This window comes from Lontra canadensis, unplaced genomic scaffold (assembly GCF_010015895.1).
Source record: "Lontra canadensis isolate GAN:19392208 unplaced genomic scaffold, GSC_riverotter_1.0 scaffold143, whole genome shotgun sequence".
NCBI lineage: Eukaryota > Metazoa > Chordata > Mammalia > Carnivora > Mustelidae > Lontra > Lontra canadensis.
This window is the reverse complement of record NW_022631137.1, coordinates 1,823,860-1,851,509: the sequence shown is the minus strand read 5'-3', so window position 1 is coordinate 1,851,509 and position 27,650 is coordinate 1,823,860. Positions and strand designations below refer to the sequence as shown.

At 40.2% G+C, this 27,650-nt stretch overlaps 1 protein-coding gene across 11 annotated transcripts in view; it reads left to right on the top strand.

Moving 5' to 3' along the window:
• Window positions 1-27,650, top strand: part of RBFOX1 (RNA binding fox-1 homolog 1) — a 2,042,166-nt gene that overhangs the window by 949,688 nt on the left and 1,064,828 nt on the right. The window lies entirely within an intron of this gene.

The following is a 27,650-nucleotide window of genomic DNA, read 5'->3' as shown; positions in this document are numbered from 1 at the left end:
CGGTGAGCAGAGAAGACTTTGTGTGTTCACATGAACTGAATTCCTGGCATCTGTGTTTTTCCCACCCATGCTTTCATTTCTTCCCTTTTATCGCCTATTAACAAGATAAATATACCCATTTTATTTTGCTGTATTGTGTTTGTCAAGATGAGCCAGTTTAATCCTTCCTGGACCCAAGGTAGCAGGGGAACGAGTAATAAATAGATCGAAAATAAATGTAACCCCCTGAAATATTGATCTGGTCTTATACTTTATATCCCTTAAACAACAGGGGCCACAAACTCAAATATCCAAGCAGAGAGTATCAATGAGAAACATAGGCCCAATTTAAGACCATAAGAAATGGGTGGGAGCTGTTGTAAACAGAATGTTTTCCATCCTCCTCTCATGCTCCTCCCACCTCAGGCCTGTCAGGCACCCCATTCCCCTCTTCCTTTCTCAAACTCATCTCTTCAGATGCAACGCACCGCTCCTTCAAATAACACTGGTACTTGCTGGCAAGTTTTGTGCAAATTCTGCATATTGTTACCATTTTTTTTTTTTTTAAGGCAAAAGAGTTTGCCTGGAGGGGCCTAAGAATAGATTTCCCACAAAGCATTCTGTGGCTGTGAAATAATAATAATTAATGATTATGGTGATTATCAACATTAGGAATAAGTAATAATAATAAATAATAATAACTAATGATTATGGTGATTGTCAACATTAGGAATAAAGGTAGCTGATGTGAATGGAGCATTAGGGATGTTCTGCTTAACTCTGTTGCATGCTTCTATGATTTTTTTTTTTTTTTAATAGTTAGGAACTATTAGCCGTGGGAATATGGAGTCCCAGGGAGACAGAGTCACTCACCCAGGCCAAAGACCATTTATTTATGCATCTGCCTCTTGGCATCTGGGCGTGATATGGCTCCGTCTGAGGACACTACACCTTTGGGCATGTGTGACCACCTTCACTTGAAAGGATTTCCTGACCCAATAACCTAGGTCCTTCCTGGTTACCTTTCAAGATTCAGCTTGCTGATATCACCTGCTCTGGAAGCCTTCCTTGTTCAGCCCTGACGGACTGTAGACGTCACCGTGTTATGTCTATGTTTCAGCCCGCACCATGCCACAGACAGGGCACGTGCACGTGATGATGGAGCCATGGCTCCCACCGCCACGGCTTCCTGTCCTTCCCTGGGAAGCATCCACCAGGAATCAAGCAATGCCCAAGGGGAACCTTGGCTGTAGGGGTTAAAAGTTTAGCCTCAGCAGGTAGATTGCTTGAATGTGGATCCTGCTGTTCTATCTTGCTAGCCGTGTGATCTTGGGTAAGTGATGAACCTTTTTGTGCTTCAGTTGCCACATCTGTGAAATGAGGAAAATAATTGCATCCGCCCCACAAAGTTACTGAGTGGGTATGAGATGATGACTGCAAAGCTCTCAGTGCAGGGCTTGGCACATAGATGGTGCTCATTAAATGTTAGTTACTACCCTTGGTGATTATTATAGCTTATGTAGTAACATTCAGTATTGCTTTATGGGGAAACACCTCAGTCAATTAAATTGTTACTCTTTTAATTCTTATTTCCTTCCTTCATTCCACAGACAACTATGGCACATCTACTCTAACTAGGGTACAAAATGGACAAAGCCCCTACCTTCCCAGAGCCTATAATCTCCACCCTTGCTGACAGATACAGCTACCATGAACCCTACCTGGCTCCTTACATTTATACATAAATAAATTTAAATGAAATTAAATTAAAAATTCAGTGCCACGTTTCAAATGCTTACTAGTCACTCTGGCTAGAGGTGACCCTGTTCCACACAGAGGGACAGAACATTTCCGTCACAGGGGTGCCTGGGTGGCTCAGTCCTTAATCATCTGCCTTCAGCTCAGGTCATTGTCCCAGGGTCCTGGGGTCGAGTCCACAGGCATCAGGCTCCCTGCTCAGCAGGAAGCCTGCTTCTCCCTCTCCCACTCCCCCTACTTGTATTCCTTCTCTCACTGTGTGTGTCTCTGTCAAATAAATAAATAAAAACTTAAAAAAAAAAAAAAAAAGAACTTTTCCATCACAGCAGCATGTTCTTCCGAGTAGTGCTGGTCTTCTGGAAAGGAGGGATAGTAAAAACATAAACAAATGCTATGTTTATCAGAATGCTGATAATATGCTTCTTTATTATTATTATTATTATTTTTAAAAGATTTTATTTATTTGACAGACAGAGACCACAAGTAGGCAGAGAGGCAGGCAGAGAGAAGAAGGGAAACAGGCTTCCTGTTGAGCAGAGAGCCCGATGCGGGGCTCCATCCCAGGACCCTGAGATCATGACCAGAGCCAAAGGCAGAGGCTGTAACCCACTGAACCACCCAGGCACCCCTGATAATATGCTTCTTAAAGCCATAATTTCACCTAAATGTTGTGTTATTCTGCCTGGAGCTATTAATACTATGAATTTGGGAAAGCGTGTGTGTGTGTGTGTGTGTGTGTGTGTGTGTGTGTTTCAGAAGTGAATAGGTCTCCCCTCTCCCCACTCTTCTCTCATCCCCCCCCTTTCCCTTTGTTGTCCCTTACTTTCCCTCTTTCCAGCTCTCTTACACCCTCCTTCCTTATATGCCATATCGTCTCCTAGGATTTTTTTTTAAGGGAATAAAGTCCTTGTTCTTATGGATTTTTAACTCTATTGGAGGCCCAGGGTCTTAAATCTAAGTGCAGCATAATGCCAGAGATGCCATAATAGGAGCAGGGAAAAGATGAAACATGGGAGGAAGGTATCATTCCTGCTTGGTGGTGATAGGAAAGGCTGCACGGAGGTTTACGCCCAATCTTGACCTTCAGCAAGCCTCTCAGCCTCCTGGTGAGTGACAGGCAGAATGTAAACAGGACCTATCTCTTAGAGGGCAGGAGTTCTATGAATGCAATTATTAATCACCATGAAGCTGTTGTAAACTATTACCATAAAACAATGACATGCTTCTTTTATTCTCCTAGATCAATATTACTGAAAGGCCTTCCTGTCTCAGGCTTATCGGATAGACGGGCAACTCATACTGCCATAAATATATGATGACTTTTTTCATCAAGTGTTAACGGTCCTCAGCATTTCAAAAAGCACAAATGTGTGTGTGTGTGTGTGTGTGTGTGTGGCGGGGTGGGGGGCGGTTCCTGCCTCTGGTAATGGACATACTGTTTTAATTTTGTGGTTACCTTTATTCTATCTTTTGTTTCCAAAAGAGTTTGAGATGGTTTACAGTAAGGGCACAGATTCAGTAAACCATAAGAATCTTAAAACAAGAAAAATCATATGAGCCTAACAATGAAAGGAGGAGAGGAAAATAATGGTATGAAAAAGGTATTGGAGGGTAAAAAGTTATACAAAGAAATCCTAAGATTTCATTCACTCAAATTTATTAAGAATCTCAGGGATTTGGGATTTTGATAGATGCTGAAGAATGGGGAGGAAGATATAAATATGACTAAGACCAGTTTCTTTCAGGTAGAGGAAATGGCACATTAAAGGCTTGTAGGTAAAGGGAGTTGTGTATTCTTGGAGAAGAAAGTGGAGCAGTGCGTGTGCACGCGTGTGCGAGTGCATGCGCGTGTGTGCATGCCTGTTTGAGTTTATCGATGATGATGGGGAAAAGCCACAGTCAATGAACCTAGAGATAAGTAAGGACCAGATAACTTAGGGCTCTGTTAAGGCAAGTTAAGGAGTTTTAGCTTCTACTCTAAGGACAATTGGGAACCATTGAAGTGGATCAAATTTTCCATTTAGAAAGATAACTCTCCCTGCAGTGTGGAGAATGGATTGCAGTGGAAGGAGACAGGAGAAGAACATCAGATAGGGGCTGTTGCAGGTGAAAAATGAAGGAAGCTTTGGGTAAGAATAACGGCTCTGGGAATGAGGAGAAAAGAGAGGATCTGTGAGACATGAGGTGGGAGAATCAACGTACCTTGTAGATTAATTGTGGAGATGTGAGAGGAAGTGGCCTGGGCTCTCACATTTCATTCTAGAATGTTCTAGGTGGATGGAGGTAACACTTAATGAAATGACAGAAATAAGAGGAGGAACAAAGACTGGGTTTAAGGGAGAAGAAAACAAATTAAGTTGTATGGAAGATGTTTAAGATGTTTGGAAGATACTTGGGTAAAAATGGATGTGTAGTTGGTAGCTGAGTGTATGAATCTGACACTCAAGTAACTGGGACCAGTGCCATGTTTGGAAGCCTTGGAGTATACATGGTCTTTAAGTCCTCACAATGGATGGGGTCATGTAGGTCGAGTTTGGAGTGAGAAGTTAGGAGGATCCAGGAACTCTTTGGGTCCTGACATTGACATTGAGAGCCTTCCCAGAGGAGATAGAAGTCTAAGCACTGCTTAAAAAGTAGGACTATCAAGGAGTATATTCTTCCAGTAGTATAGGGTCCCTTGCCAGTGTAGAACATGGCGCTGAGTGATTAACTCAATAGGAACTCATAGTGAAAAAAGGCTAGAACCGAAGACTCATCTCTGGGGTCTTACATTATTTCAGGTGACCTTGAATTTCTGAAAGTCCTCCTACCATTGTTTTGGTTTGACATGGAGAGAAATGTGCTTTCAGTGATACACTGTGAACTACTGACTGCTTTTCCAGACACCTCGACTGTAACTTTAATCATCTGAGCCTTAGTTCTTATCACAGTTCCAGCAGTGCCCCAGGACTCATTAAATTGCTGGGGGTATTTGAAGGCCTTCCAATTAAGGACCCATTTTATGTGCATAGTCAAAATCCTGGAAATTATTGTCTCATTTGAGACACAGGAGTAGGTGCTGGTATCTGCTAGGATGAATGATAATGTGGACCCCAGTGATTTGCTGTCCTTCATCATTTGATCTTCCTTAATGACCGCAGTGTAAGTTGCCAATTGTTGTGTGCAGGTAGGTGTTACAAATGGAGTTGTAAATTCAGTTCCTTTAAAAAAAAAAAAAAAGAAAAAAGGTGGGTATAAGATTCTCCCCTGCAGTGCAGTGTAGGGATGACTCCAGGGCAAAGTGAGATGAAGCCCAGAACGCCATCTTCGGGAGTCCATGGCCATGCACATGGGCATACACATACACAGGTTTATGTTCTCAAAATTGAAAAAAGCAGTCATCCCTTGATATAATTTCTTAGGGACACGTTTTTAAATGAGGTTACAGACATCTTATTGACATCCAGTGCTGGGAAGTTCAAGGGAACTCAAAGTTTTGTGCGACTGGATTTGTCTTAATGATTGTGTGTGTGGCCCCTCCCTGTATAGTAGAACTCCAGATTAATCTGAGTTCTGGAAGTTCCTGTAGAGTGTGGAGTTTTTAGCCTGGTTGACATCATTCAATAATACAGAGAGAGCATGCACGGTAGTGGAGGATTAGGAATCTGAAGAACTGCCTGTGTCCACAGCCAAACTCTCCTCTTTACTATTAGCTTGACCTTGGGAAAGGTATACTTCATGGTTCTGAGCCTCGGTTTCTCCATCTTTAAAATGGAGGATGATCATAGTACCAGACTCACGTGGTTACTAGAAGTTACTAGAGTTACTAGAGTTACTAGAAGGATTCAGGGCAAAACAATGCGTGAAAAGCCCTTGTCATGACACAAGGGGTGTACTAGGTACTAAATACGCTGGTTATGATTTTCACATCTTTATCAGGTAACCAGCTTCAGGCAGGAGAATTGATCATCGGCCATTGGTATTTTAGAACAAGAAAATAATTGATTCCCAATATAATATCTGAGCTTGCCGGACCATCTTTGACCACATGGCAACATGCACCAGGGCTCCCCAAACCACAGAGAAATGCAAGTACATCTCTTGGATTGCTCATTTTACCAAGAAATAAGGAATGGAAGCCTTGTAAATGCTTTTTTATGTTAAAGAAAACACAGATATGCTATGGAGTTGAATGCAAATTAGATACAGATTTTTAGGGCACAGCAAATAATGCCAAATGCCTTTTGTTCTCCAAAGACCTCTTTCTAGCTGTAACCCCAGATTTCTATGGGTTAAAGTCATTCTTCTCCATCAATTCCTTTTTTTTTTTTTTTGCCTAAGACCAGGTGGTGAGGGGGCTCTGATAGTGCTCACAGTACCTCTCAGAGTAGAAATGGTAACCATAGTCTTTTTTAGGCTTTCCTGAGGTTCCACTAGAAATTCAGAATTTTTTAAATTGGAGTTTAGAATTCACATTTTTAAAATTTAGGATACTCAGCTTACCATGCCTTTCAAAAGACTTTTCATTTGATGTTTCCTCCCTCTTTCCCCCTTTCAAAAGACTTTTAATTTTATGTTTCCTCCCTCTATCCCCCAAATATTAATTCAGGTACAGCAGAGATCTTAACAAGATTCAAAATTAGGTGAACTGTTTGAAGTGGAAGACACCTAAGAAAGAAAATTATGCAACTGATAAACTACTGGCTTTTGGGTCTTGCCCAAAGATTGTCCTTTATCACATTTCCCTTTTATCTAGTGCTTCTTATATTTGTGAACATTGACAGAACTACGTCCATATACCCAAACAACATACTGTGAATATGCTTAAGGTCAGAACTTTAAAGTCTTGCTCCTTCTTGGTGGTAACAGCAGTGTCTTCTGTCACGTAGGTTGTGTTGGTTTTCTGGAGCTGCCATAATGAAGTATCACAGACTATGGGCTTAAACCACAGAAATTCATTTCCTCACAGTTCTGGAGGCTGGCATCCTGGGGAAAGAGTGTTGGCAGGGTTGTTACTTAGGAGACCTCTCTCATCAGCTTGCATATGACTGTGGTGTCCCTGTGTCCTCATGTGGTTTTCCCTCTGAGCATGTCTTTGTGCTAATCTCCTCCTCTTATAAGGACACCAGCCACATTGCTTTAGGACCTATCTACATGGCTTCGTTTTAACTTAAGTAAAGACCCTATTCCCAACTATAGTTGTATTCTGAAGTGCTACATGTAGGACTTTTAACCCATGGATTTTGAGTGGCGATGGGAAGACCTAATTTATCCCATAACATAGGTCACCATCATTTGTATCGTTGTGTTTCCATCAGTGATCTCTGAGGCTATTTTAAGGTTTGGTGTTTTTGCTCTGTTTTGTTTTTGCCCAGTGAAAAACATGTGGAAATGGAAATACAAACAGTGAGATACCACCACACACGTATGAGAATAGCCCAAAACCAGGCGTGCCTGGGTGTCTCAGTCCATTAAGCCTTTGCCTTTGGCTCAGGTCGTGATCCCAGAGTCCTGGGATTGAGCCGCCTGTCGGGCTCCCTGCTCCCTGTTTCTCCCTCTCCTTCTGCCGCTTCCCTTGCTTGTGCTCCCTCACTCACTCTCAAATAAATAAATAAAGTCTTTAAAAAAAAAAATCCCAGGTCATTGGTAGTGCCGCATCCTAGGAAGGATGAGGAGCAATGGGAAACTTTCCTGGTAGGAATGCAAAATGGCACAGGGGCTTTGGAAGAGAGTTTGGTGGTTTCTTTTGAGACTCCTAATGAACCAGCAATTGTGCCTCCTGATGGTTACTGAAAAAGTTAAAAAAAACTTAAGTGTCAATAGAAACCCACCCACGGATATTAAGAGCAGCTTTATTCATAACTGCCAAAGCTTGGAAACAGCCAAGATGTCCTTCGGTAGGTGAATGGATCGATAAACTATGGTACATCCACACAATGGAATATTATTCAGCATGAAATGAAATGCACTATCATGTCCAGAAAAGACACCCAAGAAACTTAAAAGCCTGTTATTAAGTGAAGGAAGCCAATCTAAAAAGGCTGTGTACTTCATGGTTGTAACTGTGTGACCTTCTGGAAAAGGCAAAGCTATGACGATGGTAAAAAGATCAGTGGTTGGCAGGGATTAGAGAGGGAGGGATGGATAGGTTAAGTACAGAGGATTTTTAGGGCAGTGAAGTTCATCTGTCTGATACTGTTCTGATGGATACACGTCATTATACTTTTGTCCAGGCTTCTAGAATGTACTACACCACAATGGGACCCTCGTGTAAATTAGAAACTTTGGGTGATAATGATTTGTCAGTGTGTGTTCCTTGATTATCACACATGTGTCACTCTGGTGGGGATGTTGATAATGGGGGAAGCTATGCCTATGTGGGGGTGTGGGGTGTGTGGGAAATCCCTGTACCTCCTCTCAGTCTTGCTGTGAACCTCGAAGTGCTCTAAAAAATAAAGTCCAAGAATAACATGAAAACGTTTCGATAAATAATCTACCCATAAGACTCACCTAGCTAGAGAAAACAAATATTTTATTGTAATTTGTAATTTTATTTTTTTCCTTTTCTCAAAGTAAGGAATGACTGCCTCCACATAAGAATTTGATAACTTGATTCTGTTTTGACAAAGATATTTAACAGAAGATTATTTTTTCCCAGTTGCAATCTACAGATTAACCAGATAATTTTAGGTGAATCAAAGAGCTGGGAGGACTGTCCCATTCAAGCTTTCTTTGTTGCTCATGTAGGGGCAAAACCATCATCTACTGGAAGGATGTATGCAATTACATCAGCTTTGTGGTAATTATAAGGATATTTTACTTGCTTGGTGCATTTAATTATGCTTTTTCAAGCCGCCCGTGTTCACTCTCAGTGGGGCAAGCTCTGACTGGATTATTGCCAAGAGACTCGTACATTTAATGTTCCACTCGATGCATTCTCCTAGAGGCAGAGAACGAATGGAAACTGGCCTGGAGGGTTGTCAGACCGGCCACCTTTCCTCTCTGTTTTCATTCTTAAAAACATTTTTAATTGAATGTTTCTGAGACCATTTCATCCTTGGAAAATTCCTTTTAAAAAAAGTAAAAGGTGACTTTTGTACCCAGTAACACAATACAAACCATCTGACGTAAAATGAATAGATGATCCCCTCTCCATCTACCCCCCTAATACCAGCCCTGGAAGGACGGGATTCCCATCTAGACAAGGCTCTGAGCTCTTTTTTATTTTTTATTTTTTTAAGATTTTATTTATTTATTTGACAGACAGAGATCACAGGAAGCTTCCTGCTGAGCAGAGAGCCCGATGTGGGGCTTGATCCCAGCACCCTGGGATCACGACCTGAGCCAAAGGCAGAGGCCTTAACCCACTGAGCCATCTAGACAAGGTTCTGTGCTCTTTTGTGCTCTCTTCTGTGCTAATAAAAATACACATGTTCATGCTCATGTCTTCTGATGACACGTTCACACACAGCATTTTATTGAGTGACTTCCCTGTTTTTATGTGGCGCAGGCATTATCCTTACATGGTAATGTTAAAAATCTTTTGATTCTAGGGCCACCTGCCTGGCTCAGTCGGAAGAACGTGGGGCCGTGACTTTAAGCCCCATGCTGGGTGTAGAGATTACTTAAATAATTAAATGAATAAAATGAAAAACCACTTTGATTCTGATCCTTTGTAACAGCTGCGTAATATTTCGTAGTGCTGACACACTGTAAATTGTTCAGCTCTCCGGTACTCATTTCTCCAGATTATTTCTACTGTGGATTGGTTCTGTCTCCTGATAAAATAAGCATTGCCACAATAAACATTTTTTGTGTATTTCTTAAGTCCCCTACTTTTTCTTTTCGTTGGATAAATTCCCAGAACTGAATTCATCAGTGAAAGTTTTGTGAATTTTTTATTTTCAACAAATATTGCCAGATTTTTACCCAAAAAAGGTTGGGACAATTTTCAGTCTTCCCAACATTGTAAACTACCTAGCCAACATCATATATTAGCGATTTTTTAAAAACTGCTGAGTATAGGTGTAGCACATGGTATGCTGTTGCTTTAAAATGTGTTTTCCTGACTACCTATGATACATAATATCTTTCCTATTGTGTGAGTCACTGCTTTACTGTCTTTGTCCACTTTTAATTGATTTATCTTTCTAATTTGTAGAAATTTCTAATTTGTAGAAATTCTTGGCATGCTCTAGCTGTTCACCTTAGTTATACTTGTTAGAAACACATGCTATCATTTGCCTTTTGACTCTGTCTGCAGTGTCTTTTGCTATATAAAAGTTTTTTTTCATTGATCACTTTCATTGTTGAATTAAGGAGCTATCCTCACCCATTCAACTTTTATAAATAGCCTTTTATATTTTCTTAAAGAAATTTACAGTTTTTTGCCTTTTCTTTAGATTTTTCACTTAGCTGAAATTTGCTTTTTTTTTTTTTTTTAAAGTCATCTCTACCCACACTGTGGGGCTTGAACTCACAACCTTGAGATCAAGAGTCATATGCTGTACCAAATGAGCCAGCCAGGCACCCCGGGAATTTAAAATTAACTATGAAATTTAACATGCTTTATTTTTCTTGTAAAGGTTATTCAACTAACCCAACACCATTTATTTAGTTTTTCACCATATCCACCAAACTTGAATGTGTACACACACACACATATATTACCATTTCTGCCATCTTCACTTGTTCCCTTCAACTACTTATTTCCTTTTGTGTCTTAGAGTTTTGCTCATTAATGAAATGCCCTCCCTGTCATGAAGCTGTCAACTGACATAGGGAAGACAAGAATTCCTCACATTAAAGTGCTGGGCTGGTAATATTTGGGGTCAGAAACTTTTTTTTTTTTTTTTAATATTTTATTTATTTTGAGAGAGAGAACACGAGCAGGAAAAGGAGCAGAGGGAGAGGGAGACGCAGGCTCCCTGCAGAGCAGAGAGCCCTATGTGGGGCATGATCCCAGGACCCTGAGATCTCGACCTGAGCCGAAGGCAGATGCTTAACCAACTGAGCTACCCAGGCACCCCTAGGGTCAGAAAGTTTTTGAACTGATGTACTCATAAGGTTTCTTTTGGGTTTAAGTAATAGAAACCCTACTCAAGTTGGTTTAAGCAAAAATGAAGAATATTAACTTTAGGAACTTAAAGCTTCAAAAATTGCTCTAAGATTACTAGATCTAGAAGCTCAAACTATGTTACCAGAACTGGGTCTCACTCTCTCCATCTCCAGGCTCTGTTACCACCATGTTTAGGTTGGCCCCACCATTATAAAGTGGGAAGATGCTTTCTCACTGCCCCAGATTAACAATCTTAGCCCTCAGTTTAAAGCCCTGAATCTCGTGTCCATTACTAAAACAATCCCCATTGTTAGAAGGATGCGAGTTCCTCTGTAGCTAGGTTAGCTACATGCCCAGCATGAGCTGGGGGTAGGGGCACTTCTACAGACCACCCACACTGGGGGCTCACCCTCCCTGAGAGAGGGAGAGCCTCTAAGAAGACATTAAATGCTGCTACTGGAAGGATGTGTGTCCCCCTTGATAATCCCAAATTAGTGATATTCAGTACAGCTGATGCAGTGTGACTCACATTTCCATATTATTTCTGCAAATTCATTCAGCCCTTTAAATGAGTCATTGCTTCATGTTCTCCTGTCACTGCCACCAGACTTTGATCAAATATTGGCCCTTGGCGTGCAGGCTACTCTTTGATCCAAGTTGGGGGGTGGCTCTAATGGCTGTACCTAAACGTTGGTGTCCAGAGAAATACAAATTAAAATAACGATGTGATACAGTTTTCTTATCTTGAATTGGCAAGATTAACAAAACTGATAGTAGCTGATTTTGGCAAGACTGAGATAACACAAGTCCTTATAGCGGATGGCGGAAGTGTAAATTGGTATAGCCTTTGAAAAGCTATATTTAAAAAGTTACGGCTTTAAGCAGCAATGCCTCTTTTATTAATTAACCCCGATTGCAGAAGCGCTTTCAACTGGTTTTATCTTTTGAAAATAGCCAGTGCAGGAAAGCATACATGTGAAAAGGTTTGGCTCAATGTAGCATTATTTACATTATCAAAGTCATATCCAATTTAACGTATATCAGTAGTAGACTGATGACAAATTTGCCTGATATTTAAGGGAAGGACAATGGTACATTGGAACACCAAAGCCCCAAATCTTTTAATGTAAGGAAAACAGCTCCTCAGTGAAGATCCAGCCCTAGCATCACTGCCGTAGTTAGTATTTTGCAAAGGTTTACCTTACAGTGGGCAGGTCACCTCTCTCATGCTTTGATTACACCTTCCATATGGATTACGGATCATATTCAAAACATTAATTACTCAGCAACAGCATTAATCACTTGGCTGAATGCATTTCACCTTTTCTCCTTCCTACAATGTTTGTTTAAGCCAAGTTGACTGGATAGCAGTGCATTAAAACTAGGTAGTAGTGTTTGTCAGAAGGAGAGCTAAGCCTCCAAGAGGAAGATTTTGGGGTCGGTTGTTAAGCCGTCATTTATTAGCTCTGTTACCCCAGGCAAGGTGCTTACCAGCTCTAGGAAGTCCAAATGCTCTTTTGCAAGATGGGCATGATAATCACAGTCTCTCAGATCTAGACCGAGTATCATGAACAGTATCTAATAGTAAATGTTTGGAAAATGTTCTATAAACCAGAAGGCCCTGGACATACTCTTATGGAATTATCATTTTTTTAGAAGATTTTATTTATTTATTTGACAGAGAGAGAGAGAGATCACAAGTAGGCAGAGAGGCAGGCAGGCTGGGGGAAGCAGGCTCCTTGCTGAGCAGAGAGCCCGATGTGGTGCTCGATCCCAGGACCCTGAGATCATGACCTGAGCCGAAGGCGGAGGCTCAACCCACTGAGCCACCCTGGTGCCCTGGAATTACCTCTTATGACAATGTTCAGTCTCTGTCCTTGTGTTCCCATATGAGGAGGTTTTTCATCAAGCAGAGTGGTTGTTTAACACTTTATATGTTTGCAGAAGAGGGCACAGCTGGTTACTTGGAAAAATTAAAAAAAAAAAAGGTGGAGTGAGTTTTGTTGTTGTTTACTCATTTGTTTTATTTGACAGGGAGATGAAAGGCATTCTTTCCACACCTTCTGCCCCCTAATGGTGCTATTCTTCTTTTGACCGTGTAGGTGAAACTGTGAGAGTCAGGATAACACAGTGCCTTTGATTCCATCCTTTACGGACATCTTTTAGTTTCCTTTCTGTACTGAATGGGTTTGGCAGTTGAACTCAGCCCTTGAGTTCCTGGGACTCAGTTTCTAAAATCTACAAGGAAAGTAAAGTGGCAATATCCTCCCCTGCACGTTTAATGCACACTCAGACCAGAGCCTTCTCACTAGAGAAATAAATGAGTCCTTAAGTTTAAAGAAATATATGTGTCCTTAAGTGACATATGTTGGAACACTGCCTTGCTCATTTGTTTCCATGTTGTCTATGTTTGCTTTTGTGCTAAAAGAGCAGAGTAGCTGCAACCAAGGCTCTATGGCTCACAAAGCAGAAAAAAAATGTATTTTCTAGCCCTTTACACAGAAAGTTTGCCCATTCTTGATTTAGACTGAAGTTTGAGTTGAGTCACTGATATACCAGTAAAAAAATCTGAAAACTATATATATTTGTGAGTAGGTATGTAACCTTTAAACTTTCTAGCTAATCTTTACCAAAAAAGAAATTTCAAAACCATCAGTGGTTATAATCTTCTTGAGAGCTTTTTTTTTTTTTTTTAAAGAGAGAGAGAGGTGGGGGCAGAGGGAGAGAGAGAATCTTACACAGGCTCTGTACCTAGCATGGAGTCCAATACCGGGTTCAGTATCACAACCCTGAGATCATGACCTGAGCCAAAATCAAGTCATATGCTTAAGTGACTGAGCCACCCAGGCTTCCCTTCTTGAGTACATATTGACATCATTTTATTTTTCCAACATTTTTAAATGCCTACTCTATCCTAGTGTGACTGCGTTAAGTACTTTCACATATGTTATTTAATCCCCTCAGCAACCATCTGAATTTGTTGGTATTAAACCCATTTTTGAGGTGAGAAAATGGGTGTTCAGGAGGATTGAAATAACTTGCTGAGTTTTTTGGAACTTCACAGAGCCAGGATTCAAACTTAGACACGTCTGACTGTGAGCCGATGGTTGCTGGGTGTAAGGTGATTGGACATATCCTCTCTCCGCTATCCCGGTGCCAATTGCATGGGAGGAATCTCGCAGGGAAGGAAATCAAGGGATAAGGGACTAGCCTAACGTGTACCCAAAGAGGCTTAAGTCAGAGTTTCATCTTTTTGTTTCTTCTCTTTCTAAGATATTTTGAACCACACTAGGCTCTTTGACTTTGAATCCTAGCATGTTGTTCAGTGTGGATGCTCATCCTTAGATTCTAGTGATGTGGGTGACTGTAAAGTAAGTGAAGAAAAACACAGAATCTACTCAGATTGATTTCTAGGCAGAAAGGTACAGAAACATGAACAATCCTTTTTTGGGAACAAGTATTCCCACTCCCTGTTGACTTTCATACAATCAGAGACAGTTGATCTACTCATTTATATTATTCAATTATTTGTATGAATTGCTTTTAATGAAATAATGAGGTTTAATTATATTTTAGTTATAATTATCTTAATTTTATATATATATATATATATTTCAGAGCACTTTATTGGGGTAGGATTGACATAGAAAAAGCTGTAGATATTCTATGTACACAACTTGATGAGTCTGGAGATAAGTACATACCTATGAAATCATCACAGTTAAGGTCATAAACTTATACATCACCTCCAAGTTTTTCTTTTTTTAAAGATATTTTTCTTTTGTAGTAAGAACACTTCATAGAACTACCCTGTTAACAGATTTTTTAAGTATATAACACAGTATTGTTAACTATAGTCCCTGTTGTGTAGTAGATACCCAGAACTTATTCATATAACTATAACTTTGTAACTTTTGACCAATATCTCTCCACCCTTCTCCCCCACCACTATTTTACTCTCTGATTCTATGAGTTTGACTATTTTTAACACCTCATAAATGTGGGATCATGCCTGGTCTGTCCTTCTGTGTCTGATTTATTTCACTTGGCATGATGTCCTCCAGGCTTATTCATGTTGTTGCAAATGGCAGGGTTTCCTTCTTTTTCAAGACCAAATAACATTCTACTATATGTATATACTACATTTTCTTTACTTGTCCATCCATCCCTGGATATTGAAGTTATTTCCATACTTGACTATTGTGATTAAAATGCTGAACATGGGAATGCAGATCTCTCTGAGATCCTAATTTTAATTCCTTTGGATGCTAACCCAGAAGTGGGATTGCTAGATCAATTGGTAATACTCTTTTTAATTTTTTGAGGAAACTCCATGCTGTTTTCCACAGTGGCCTCACCAATTTACATTCTTACCGACAGTGTACAAGGGTTCGCTTTCTTCCACATCCTGTCCAACACTTCATTTTCTGTGTGTGTGTTGTTGTTGTTGTTGTTTTGTTTCATTGATAATGGCCATCCTAAGAGGTGTGAGGTGATATCTCATTGTGGTTTTTATTTTCCTGGTGATTATTGATGTTGATGGATCAAATGGACTATTCTATGTAAAGTGTTGTAGTAACACCAAGAACTCAGGTTGCATTAATATGGTGCTTATTTTTAATAGTGTTGTCATTTGTTATTATAATAATAATTTTTATTACTATTAAATATAATGACATACATAAATATCCAGGCAAGGTGACTTTATAGTAGCAGTGTTTATGCCCCCTAGAAATATAATTTGGTGAGATAGGGACCTTCCACCACAGAGTACATAGAGCTGGTTTCCTGAAGCATCAATTTTGCTCGAAGTGTTTGGAGGGAACGTGTAATTTTTTTATATTAAAAGCAAACAAATATATAGGTAAGAGAAGGCACATGAATTTTTAAAAGAAAGCATGAGACATCAAGCACCATTTACATGTTGTAGATGGATTCTTCCATCTGTGGCTCTAGAACTGTAAGGATAAGGCTTAGATCTCCTTTGTCACTGGTTAGTGCTACTTACAGGGGAAATTTTGCAGAGCAGTATATTATAACATCACCCAGAGTGACTATTGGTTTTCTGTACTGTTCTTATGTTTGATCGCTCCAACTCTATACCTTTGTCAAGACAGAAGAACATGGTCAGTAAAGGGTTAACAGGAATATCCCAAAATAAGCTTTTTTGTCTGTCTTTCTTTCTTTCTTTCTTTCATATATATATATATATATATACATATATATATATATATAAATAAATATATATAATATTTATGGCCAGAGCATTCTTTATCCATGCCTTGAGGGATGGGAGATGGGAATTGAAGAGTGTGTGTGGGGTATGGATGGTGTTTTTCTTTGTAAAAAGACACCTCTTTGAACTCAGCTCTGAATTGCACAGGGTAGACAAATGTCCAACACCTTCCATACTGTGGTGGGGTTATGGATGATTAGGAATCCTGTAAACCTATTTGGCTAATGTTTTTTCATCATGCAGGGCCTATAGGTTAGCTTTTAGTTTTTCAACAAATAAAGACTTAACGTAAGTCACCCAGATATACTGGCAAAATTGCAAGATTCAGAATTGCAATTCATCATATAACTTGGTAAACTTGTTTCCCCCTGCTGAACTACACCGCCTTTTATGCACAAATTAATATATTTTTACAACCCCTGGAATGGTTTTGTAAAGAGCACAATTATAGTTTAGGACATTGCCATCTGCAGTGGGACATTTAAAACAGAATTAGGTCTAGAAATCATGACTGGCATGCCGTTGTCACTCAAACTGTGATTGGTACAGTACCTTCTGTTTTATTAACAATTCTAATGGGAAATAATTTTGCCACAAAAATTCTCATCTGTTAAATAGCCCTTTTATGACTATTTTCTTTTTGTTTTCCATTTGCAAAGATAAAATCATTTTATTTGTGTGTCAGTATTAAAACATATAAAATATTCAGCATAGACTTTTAAAATATGCCCTTATTTTTCTTGTCTTGCTCAGTTCTCCCTTCTTCTTCTAACATTTCTCATGAACCACATGTCCCAGGATTTGAAAATGCTCTGTGGTATTCTTTTTTTTTTCTGCCCCTCGAGAAAGTATGGCTAGAGCTTGCCATTGCAACCTGAGTGTGGACATCGGCTGTGTGTGGTCAGTGACAGGGTTTGTCAAGAGAATACTAGAGATTTGGTAGTAAAGAAAGAAAAGGGGCAAGAAAAGAGGAAAGAAAGTGCTGGATTAAAATATAAAAAGTAGAATGGAAAATAAACAAAATCATACCCAGGAGGTTGTAGTAACTCCATCAAGTCTTAGTAACAAATGAAATGGTTGCCTCTCCCGTGTTGGTGAAGTTCTGGAAATGCAACCATCAGTAGAGTCAGTCATACCTGTTGGCAGTCCTTGCAGAAGGTCTCAGTCAAAGCCCAGCCGGTTGTCTCTTTAGGAAACCCATCACAGCCAAATTCTAACCCAGCTCTGAACTGCATTCTTGTTTAATTAAACACCAGATGAGGTATTGGTTTGCTTTAAGGGGCCATGCATGTCATGTGGAAAAGATGTGGCTTTAAAAAGGAGACTCACACTGAGGGAGGTGAGCTGCCCCTTCCCCAAGGGGTATGTGAGAGCCCATAATCTAGGGGTGAAGAGCACATTCCCATCTCATACTCACTCCTCAGCATAAGCGCAGTGCTTGGGGTGCCTGTGCGGTTACTCTCGGTGTTCACATTGGTGTCCCTTTCTTTTGTTTTCCTTATTGTGCCCTCTTCTAGCTGAGTGGGTATAACTTGAGTCAGATGACAATGTGTCGTCTCAGAATTGAAACTTTGAACTTCCTGCAGACGGAATCATCCCAGCATCCCAGAGTGCCCTTATATCCCAGAGGGTCACTGAGTGGGATTTAGAAATCCTCTGATGCCATCAAGACCTATAGGATAGCAGATAGGAACCTCACAATCCTATATCTCATGTGGATTAAGCTGTTGGTGGGTGAATAATTTCCGTCTTACTAGTGGTAAGGGTTTGTGATGCCAATGGAGCTCACATTCTAGATGGCAAAGTGACCCTAAGAAATCTGTTTCCTATTCAGACTTGGCACACAGTAAGTCCTGTAGTTAGCAAACACTCATTAATCATCTACTTTGTGCCTGGTAAACAGACCTTTGCTTAGTGAGTACTTCATTATTTTATTATCAGTCCTTTAAAATACCTGTATGTAGAAACCTGATTAGACATTGTTTTTAGGTAAAGTTTCTGCATCAGGTAGGGGTGGCTGTTTGCTTTAGAGAACATGTCCCATCGTGTGCTTCTTGAATGGGCTGAGCATGTTAAAAAGGTAACATTTGATCCAGCTGGTTACAGTAGCAGTTTATTAAGTGCTTGAATTTTGTAAACTACTCATAAATATTAAATGTGTGACTTTGTTGCTATATGAAAGCATAGATGTGGCACAGTCTCGTCTACTGTACATTAATTCAAATGTATTTTAGGACTTGATTAACAACTGCATCCTATCGTATTGCCTTGGGCATTAACAGTATCAAATATCAAAGGGAATCGACTTTTCCAGGGTCACCTGTTCTATGTCCATGGCTCCATCTTTTATGCTCACGAATTCCAGATGGTCTTCAGCTTCTCTCTAGAGTTCCCGTTCTCTCCACCCAGTTGCCTGTTGGATAGCTCCATCTGGAGGTTCCACAACTATATCCAACTCAGTGTGGCCAAAATGAGCTCTTACCTTTTCCAAATCTTTATCTGATGCTCCTGAACTTGGTCATAGGTGCCACCATTCAATCAATAACTTATAACACAGATTCAGGAATTGACATTGACTTTTTGGCCTCTCCTTCTCCTTCTTCTTCTTCTTCTTCCCTTCTTCAACCATCCCACCCCTACATATTTTACAATTATTCAATGAGTCCTTTTAATTCTGTTTATAAAATATTCATCAAATCTTTCCTTCCTGTTGTATGTTTACTGCCATGTCTTCATTTGTGTAAACCCTCATCAGTTTTTGGCCTGAAATGTAATCTGATGGACCTGATGATCTTCTGATGGATCTCCCTGCTTCCAGTGGTCCATTCCCACACTCCACCAGGAGTGGCCTTCCTAACCACTGATTGTTCCACTTTCCTTACAGAGGAATGGACTCCAAACCCCTTAGCGTGATATAGAGGGCCTTTATTATTTGACCTATACTCACGTATCCTGCCTGGACATCTACCCTAGCCATTAGCTCACACAGTCATGCCTCTGTGCCTTTACATGGGTTGTTTTCTCTGGTTAGGTTGCTCTTCTCTACTGACTGTGTTGGAGGAGCTCCCGTGCATGCTTGAAAACCTAACTCAAGCATCACTACTTTTTGGAAACTTTGCAGTCCAATTTCTGACCTTAAGTAGAGCAAAAAGGCTCCTGTACCAAGCAGATGTATAGCACAGTTTATATCGCTAATAATTATAATATATATCCAATTCTTATAATGTATAAACTTCATATATATACTTACAATAGTATATATAATTATAATGTTGTTTTATAATAGAATACTTACTATAATTCTTCTTTAACAAAATTATTCAGCTTTGTACCTCTGGGCCTGACAAGGATTCTGGAATTCATATTGGAATTCAGTGGGGATTCACATATGTAATGTTAAAAGAATGAATTGATCAATAATATTTTTGGTGACATTCTTAGATGGGAAGACATCTTTATGCTTACAATTGAAAAAAAAAAGCCTAATAAAGCCTCTAGTGTCAGACAATTTGTATTTATTTTAGCACTCGGTTTTTAAATTGCATTTCTGACAGGCTGGCCTACCAACGATGCTTCATGAAAGATCATGAGGTTTATTCATCTCAGCATTGGGCTGTTTTACTTTTCTGCAGAGCAAAGGGATCTGGGGACTCCTTTGCAGGCTGGCCATGTCCTGTGCAAGCCCAGCTGTGTCTAGAGATTCTAGCAGGGGTGGAGTGGATGGTTGGGACTTTGTAGGAAGTGAGCTTACATCATCAGAAGCACATGGGGAAGAAAAGGAATATAGAAGTAAGAAGAAAGCTTTCAGTGGCCAAGACAACAACCATACCCATCTCCGTCTTCCTTTGGGGCCAGAGTCTTGTTTCTGCTTATCTCTCCGCCTCTCCCTCCTTCCTCCCATTTCTTTCTTAAGGTCACCTCTCCCTACTTCTTTTTTTCTCTATAGACCGTTTCTCTTGACTACTCATTAGACTCTACCTTGAAAATCTACCCAGTCTTCCAAGTCCATTTGTCAAAGCTCACCATTCCATCTCTTTCCCAATTTCAAAAATCTCTCTAGGGCTGAATCTGATGTGACCAGAGACAATTATGTGTCTGGCCCTAATCCCTGGACTGGGGATTGGTTGAGCTGGGCCACAAGAGGAGACATTTGCCTAAGAAACCCTGCAGGTGTAGGGGGCAGTGATCTCTGTGATGGGCATGGAGAGATCTTGGCTGAGTATTACACATACCTTTAGCATCAATAGCCTTTCTATCTCTCAAAGTCTTGAGTGAAGGACGCCCTCAGGTGTGTAAGACTTCTACCCTCATTTTGTCTTGGGCCCAGACCAAATTAAGTAATTGGAAGTAAGAGTCTTGTTATATCTCCTTATTGCCCTTGTAACAAGGGTGATAATACTACTGAGACCTATGGGGTGAGGAAATTCTGGGAAAAGATTGATTCCTAATCCCTTATGGCTTTTTGTTTCCCAAAATCTCTGTGCAATACCCTATTTAGGAAATTCAAGGGGAAATTGTTCTAAAGAAGGTAGCATGAGTATTTGGGGATATTTCTAAGCAAACTCTTCTGTCTTAAAAGTGTCCTTGCTGGCATTGCATACAGAAATACCAGTAATAATGTGTGTATTTCTCTCCCCATACAGGGGAGGAAAAAAATCTTTCCCTCCACCCATCTTAGATTTTCTGGCTGGGGTTCTATAAATTACACTGACAAAAGACAGCTTAACAAGAGAAAAGCATACAAATTTTTTTTTTTAATGTAAGTTTTACACGACGCGGGAGACTTCCTAAGGAAATGAAGACCCAAAGAAGTAGTTAAATCTGAGCATTTTTATACTAGGTTTGATGAAGGGTTGGAATTTGTGGGGAAACATGATATGAGCTAAGTGGTAAAGCGGGGAGAGCTTAGCGAGTCCTCTCTGTGTCCCTCCATCTTCGGACAAATGGATGTTCCGTCTTCCATGTTCAGCAGGGCACCTCTCCCGTGAGACCTTATGACCTGCTTCAGTGTAGATGGCACTGAGGGGGTCAGCAACTCCTTCCCATACCTGCTGTTACTCAGATTTTTTCAGCTCAAAATATTCATTGTGCCGAGGTGCCGCACTTTGGAGTAGAGACCCTTCCCTCTCCACGGCAATCTTCTGCTCCAGGGCCTGAGGACATCTTGTAGTATCTAAAAGGTTTTCCCTTCTGTCTCCTCAGCCCTCATAGGTCACAGCCTGAATCTTATTTCTGGCCCCATGTACTTGTTCACTTTCTGTTCTCGTTATTACTCAGTGGACATCACCCTACGAGGCTCTTTGCTGGCAGAGGACATGTCAGCCCTTTTTTTTGTGACTTAGCGGTGCAAGTCAGACGGCTTGTGCTCTATCAGTATTTGAAGGAAACAAAAGCAGGAATCTGAACTGTGTAATAATAACGCCCAACAACCCAAGAATCCTATCTAAGGCATCTACCCCAATTAAGCCCCTCTCTCCATGCATGGTTTATTTCATACATAGCAGTTACTAAAAGTTGTCATTATCTTGTTTATTGTCAGTCTTACCCACTAGAACATAAGCTCCCTGAGGGCTAGGGTTTTGTCTATCTTATTTACCTAACATAGTATTGAAAACAAGTAATCACTGTGGAAATAAACAAACACCAACCAAATGAGAACAAGCAGACACTGTTTATTCAGAGGGAGGGAATTAGCCACCTTCACTTGTGTTTAACAGAGACCCAGCCTCAGGCCATAGGGTGAGAAAGCTTTATAGTTGGGGGGGAAAAAAAGGAAGGCTTTCATGGTGCCCTAACTGCAGGCTTTTGTTCTGGGAAGGGTGCATGTGGGCAAGTAGAAGCAGGACCTTCTCTGTGACTGGCTGGGTCCATACTGAGCTTTCTCTTGGTTGGTCCTAAGTTGGAAGTGGGTACAAAAATTAGGAAAGCTGTCTATTACTAATCAAGTCCTGGCTGTTTCTGAGCCAGTTGTTACAGGGCTTTGGTGAGCTTCCTGAGCTGATCACCAGACGGTAGTCAGAAGTGGTCTGATTTCCTACAAGCATCATTTGTGGATAGCAAGCTGGTTTCCTGGGCTGGTTCCTGCAGATCGGATAGGTCCGAGTTCTGTTTGTATATGTGGTCTGGTGGTTTTCCATTTGTATATTCAGTCTGTCATTGTTGATGGGAAGGAAGGAGGGAGAAAGGAAGGACTGTTGTCCGAATTCCATTTTCACGATCCAGATTTCATTTTGACTACCTCATGTCAAGGAACAACTCATCCTAGAGCTCACATGGTGGCTCTTTTCAGGAGTGTCCAACCTTGAATCATATCCCATAGTCCAAAGCTGGAGCACAGTAAAGCAGAAAGAGACTCTTTTCCTGTCATTTGGCCAAACAAGAGCCAAAGACTTTTGAGGAGGCACTTAAAGAATTTTCAGTTCACAATTGTGCAGTAGCTGTTGTTCAGGTAATTTAACATTGATTTTAGTTTAAAAGGCAATTAAGACAAAATGGGCAGCCACTAGCCACTTAGGTTAAATAAGCTTAGATTTAAATTGCTCCCCATTACCACCTTTGTTTTCTAGGTTTGAGCTCTTTTATGCTAATTTAGCATGCAATGGTGTGGTGGCCCAGTTGGGGCAGGTGGCTGTGAGAAGAACTGAGCCAGAGCCAGGAGGAAGATGGTTATTGAAAGAAGAAATAGTTGGCTCAGAATTGTTCCCAGGGTGAGAAAGTTTCTCTTCTCCCCTGTTACTGGGTATAAGGATTAGTAAAACATTCCAAGATTCTCCTTCTTTATGTCTAAAATCCTAAAAATGGTGCCCGTGTTTTGACTCAATGATTTACTTCCAATAGTTTATCCTGAAATAATGACCAGAGATAAGTTCATAACATGGTAGATCAGGTTGTCCATTTCAGTGCTGTTTAACATAGGGTAAAAAGAAATTATATATCCTTATGCTGACATACCAAAATTAATGTCTTTTCAAATTTTTTTTAAAAGATTTTATTTATTTATTTGACAGAGAGAGAGACACAGCGAGAGAGGGAACACAAGCAGGAGGAATGGGAGAGGGAGAAGCAGGCTTCCCTTAGAGGAGGAGGGAGCCCGATGTGGAGCTCAATCCCAGGACCTTGGCTGGTATCATGACCTGAGCCGAAGTCAGACAGTTAACGACTGAGCCACCCAGGGCCCCTCTTTTCAATTTTTTATGGCAGAAAATCTTCATGATATATTGCAAAGTACAAAAATATTATAAGGTAATTTATATGGTAAGGCGTCTTTATTATACTCATGATTTCTTAGTTACATATGCAGTGAAAAATGTTTGAAGTGAGGGGTGCCTGGTGGCTCAGTTGGTTGAGTGTCCAACTCCTGGTTTCAGCTCAGGCCATGATCTCAGCGTCCTGGACTATGCCCTGTGTCAGTTCTGCACTCAGCAGGCATCTGCTTGAGATCCTCTGCTTCTCTTTTTGCCCCTCCACTGCTCTAACACTGACACTCTCCATCTCTCAAATAAACAAACAAACAAATATATAAATAAATCTTTAAAAAGGTCTTTGACGCCAGCAGATTTGCAATGCATTTACATGTGGGCATCTGGGTGATAAATAATGAGTGGCTTTTTCCCTGTGCTTTTCCGATTTCCTCACATTTCCACAGTGAGAACCTATGAGGTGAGGGAAGCTCCTGCCGTGCTGTTTGGGGGCAGCCTGCGGGGGTCAGGACTCCTAAAACAAGGAATGTGTCTGAAAGGCCCTGGTCCAAGGCCATTTCTGCTGGTTATAAGCAGGGTCTCCGGAACCAGAGGGAGCACACAGCACTTCTTGAAAAATCGGAGACGTTTATGCTCGAGATGAAACTGAATTCTTTCTAAGCAAAGGAAGTGCTTCTGTGTACAGAGCAAAGAGCAACACAGTGACTCCTGGTGGCAAACTGTACAGAACCAGAGTAATGTGGGAAAAGTAACTCGTGCTCCTGGAAACAGTGGCATGGTACGTGCCACATTCCAAACCAACCTTCCTCCTAAAGCCCTTGGCCACAGAATCTGTGATGCTGAACCTTTCAAGGTCTTAAACTTCCTGAAAAGTAAATAAATAAAGGTGTAGCTCTGTTTAAAAAAAAAAAAAAAAGGGTTTTATAATCATAAAAAGGACTGAAAACAATCCTTGCTTGTTATAACACTATTTTTTTAAAAAATCCTCTCAGGGACCCCTGGGTAGCTCAGGGGGTTAAAGCCTCTGCCTTGGGCTCAGGTCATGATTCTAGGGTCCTGGGATCGAGCCCCGCGTTGGGCTCTCTGCTCAGCAGGGAGCCTGCTTCTCTTCCTCTCTCTCCGCCTGCCTCTCTGCCTGCTTGTGATCTCTGTCTGTCAAATAGATAAATAAAATCTTAAAGAAAAAAATCCTGTCAGTGTGAGCTTCATACATGCCACCCCAAGGGTAAGGTTACGTGTCCCTGCTAAAGGATGAGGAGGTAGAAGCGTGCTCTGTTGCAGTAATTCTGTTTCTTGCTCAAAGAAAGGCTGCTAAGCTTCATTAAAGAAGGTCATCCACCTGGTCCCAGTGTAAAGTTGTAAGGTGAACCATTCTGTAGAGCATACTTCTCAAATGTGCCCAGGTGATTCATGCATTCGTCTATTAGGAAATGTGGCCATTTACCAGCAACCAATGTTGAGTTAATGGGATCCATTTAGGAATATAACCACAACAAGCCCATCATAAATCGTATGCTCTCCCATCTAAATATGCTTCATTAAGCTCACCTTTCCTGATGCAACCGGATGATTAGATGTCAGGATGAAGGAAATCATTAGGTCCCGCTGCTCCAATCCTACAAAGCACCATTGTGGCTGCTATGTAATTTTATTTTATTTTTATTTTTTTCCAGATAGAACCTGCTTTGTGCTTTTCTATAGGAAAATATTTTCAAACTGGTAAAGAAGCAATATTACTGTATAGCGAGGCATATCTCAGTAGGTCATTACCATAACTTCCAGCAGAAGGGATAATCTACGTCGCATTTTACTTTAAGGATAAGATTGATTTTTATAAAAATCTTTAGTGCATTGAAGCTTAGAATTTTTTTTTTTTTTCCCTATGAAGAAGCAATTAGATACTGGTGTTTTCCAGAAATGTTAGGTGAGTGCGAGCTAAACCTTGATGTGTTTTTGAAGGTCTTGTCATGCGACAGTTGAAGAGAAAAGGCAATTTCTGAGGGAGAAAAGCACTATTGGTACAACAGGAATTGTCACAACTCACATGGCCAGGGGTGTCCACCATTTTCTTACGTTTACATCTATTTGGGAAAGTGACAAATACCTGAAATAACAAAGAAGAAAATAATAAGCACCATTATTTCCACCACCAAGAACCACCAATTTTGAGCATTTTCTTCCAGGTATGTACATATACATATGTGTGTATAGACACACACACACACGTATATTTATCTTTGCAGGCTTTGTATGCATAAAGCACATACGAGACCTTTTATATATAAATGTTCTTTTATTTTTTTAGTTTTTACTTTTCAAAATATTTATTTTGTCTATTTTTAGAGAGAGAAAGCATGAGTAGGGGGTCGGGCAGAGAGAGAGGGAGAGGAGAGAAGCAGACTCCTTGCTGAGTACAGAATCCTATGCAGGGCTTGATTCCATGACCCATGAGATCACAACCTGAGCAGAAGTCAACAGTTGGACACTTAACCCAGTGAGCACCCCTAAATGTTCTTTTAAAGGAAAATTGAGGTCTTAACCTCCACTATCAATAGCAGTCCCTTCTCCCTTTTCTAGCACTATTATGAATTTGGGGCCCATTCTTCTAGATTAGAAGTTGAGGAACTTTTTCTTTAAAAAGCCAGATAGGAAATATTTTAGGCTTTGTGGGCCATTGGGTCTCTATCATAACTACCCAGCTTTGGACTCACAAAGTATGAACAAGTAGATATGGTTGTACTCCAATAAAACTTCATTCATGGACGCTGAAGTTGGAATTCACTGTGTTTTTCATATATTCCTGTTCTTTCATTTTTTTTTTAACACTTGAAATATAAAAAAAAAAAAGTTTAGTGAGCTCTGCAAAAACGGAGAGGCTGAATCTAACCATCCTCTGCTCTGGGTCATTTTTTTGTATATCCACAAATATTTATGTAACTGTAGTTTTATTACTTTTTTGCATTTTCTTTCATAAATAGTACCAGAGTCTATGAATTATTTAAAACTTACATTTTTAATCTCAGCAAAATTTTGACTAAAAAATATGCTTATGTAGTTCTGTATAATATGTGTAGATATTTTCATCTCCATACACATTCATGCTTATATAGCTATAGATTATTCCTACTCTAGTCATTTTTTTTACTGCTATATAATATTCCATCATGGGATAAAGTGCATTCTCTTATGGTGATAAGTATTTGTCGTTTTTTTCCCCCATGACAAACAGTGGTGCAGGTATATCCGTGAACACAGCTTATACATGTGTTCTGTTAGGACAGACCTAGAAGTACAGCTGCTTGGTTATAGGACGTGCACATTTTCCATTTTAATAGCTACTAGTAAATTGGTTTCTGGAGTGACGATACCAATTTATATCCCCCACAGGGAGACTTTCTGTCCTTGGTTTGGAGATCACTCATTGCTGTTTTCCTTTGGAGTGGAAGCAAGGAACCCACTGTGGCTACGTATCCTCTTGTTACCACAGATGCTAGTGTGGACCTTTATTTCCCTCTGGATTAGTACAGACATTGTTTTAAGTCTTTGCTGGGGCACTAACACATGAGAATAGCAATTTATATCAATAACCAGGTTTGGCAACATCTGCCAAAGTTGTCATACTCTGTGATTAAATGGCCATATGTGCCAGGGAACACGGGGACAATGGGGTTGTAATTAGGGTTTGCTGTCTTTCCACCCGCCACCCCCACCATCCTTAACTCCCCCTAACCTTGCTTTTGTGAACTGATTTGTGAATCAGATGATTCCCTGGAGAATGCCAGTTTCTGCTACAATAATATGACTTTATCTTATGTATCTCTGTAATTATAAAGAGTTCTGGTTAAGCAAAAGTCTAGAAACCTTTTGCTACTTTACCCAGTGCCATTGAAAACCTTGACCTGAGATGATATGTGCATATATTAGACTTTAACTTAAATAATCAGAGAATATAGTATATTTGGTACTGCACCATCACTGTAAAAGGATCGTCTAATGCCATCTTACCATCCTTTTTATGTCACTGCCCCTGCACAAGGCAGGCAGAGAAAAAAAACACACCAACTTTCCTTAACTCCATAAGGAAGAAGTTAAACAGTATATTAATGCAATATTTAAAACAGTCTTAATGCATAGAAGGAAAAAAAGCCCCTCTTCTAATTTTTTACTGTGACAGAGATGGATGATGGTTGTGTAAGGGACTTGGCATGTTCTAAAAAAACCTGGAAATATTGCCTCAAGATATGGAGCTATAATAAATGTGCAAATAAATATTTGAAAGATTTATTAGCATTTTAAATTTTGCTTACCAATATACAAAATCCTAATCACCTGTGCACAAGGCCTTTAACTAAAATAGAATATCCAAGAAGATGACACGGGAGTCCAATGAATATTTCGCTGTTAATCGAATGTAGTCTATATCTATACATACAATTTCCTT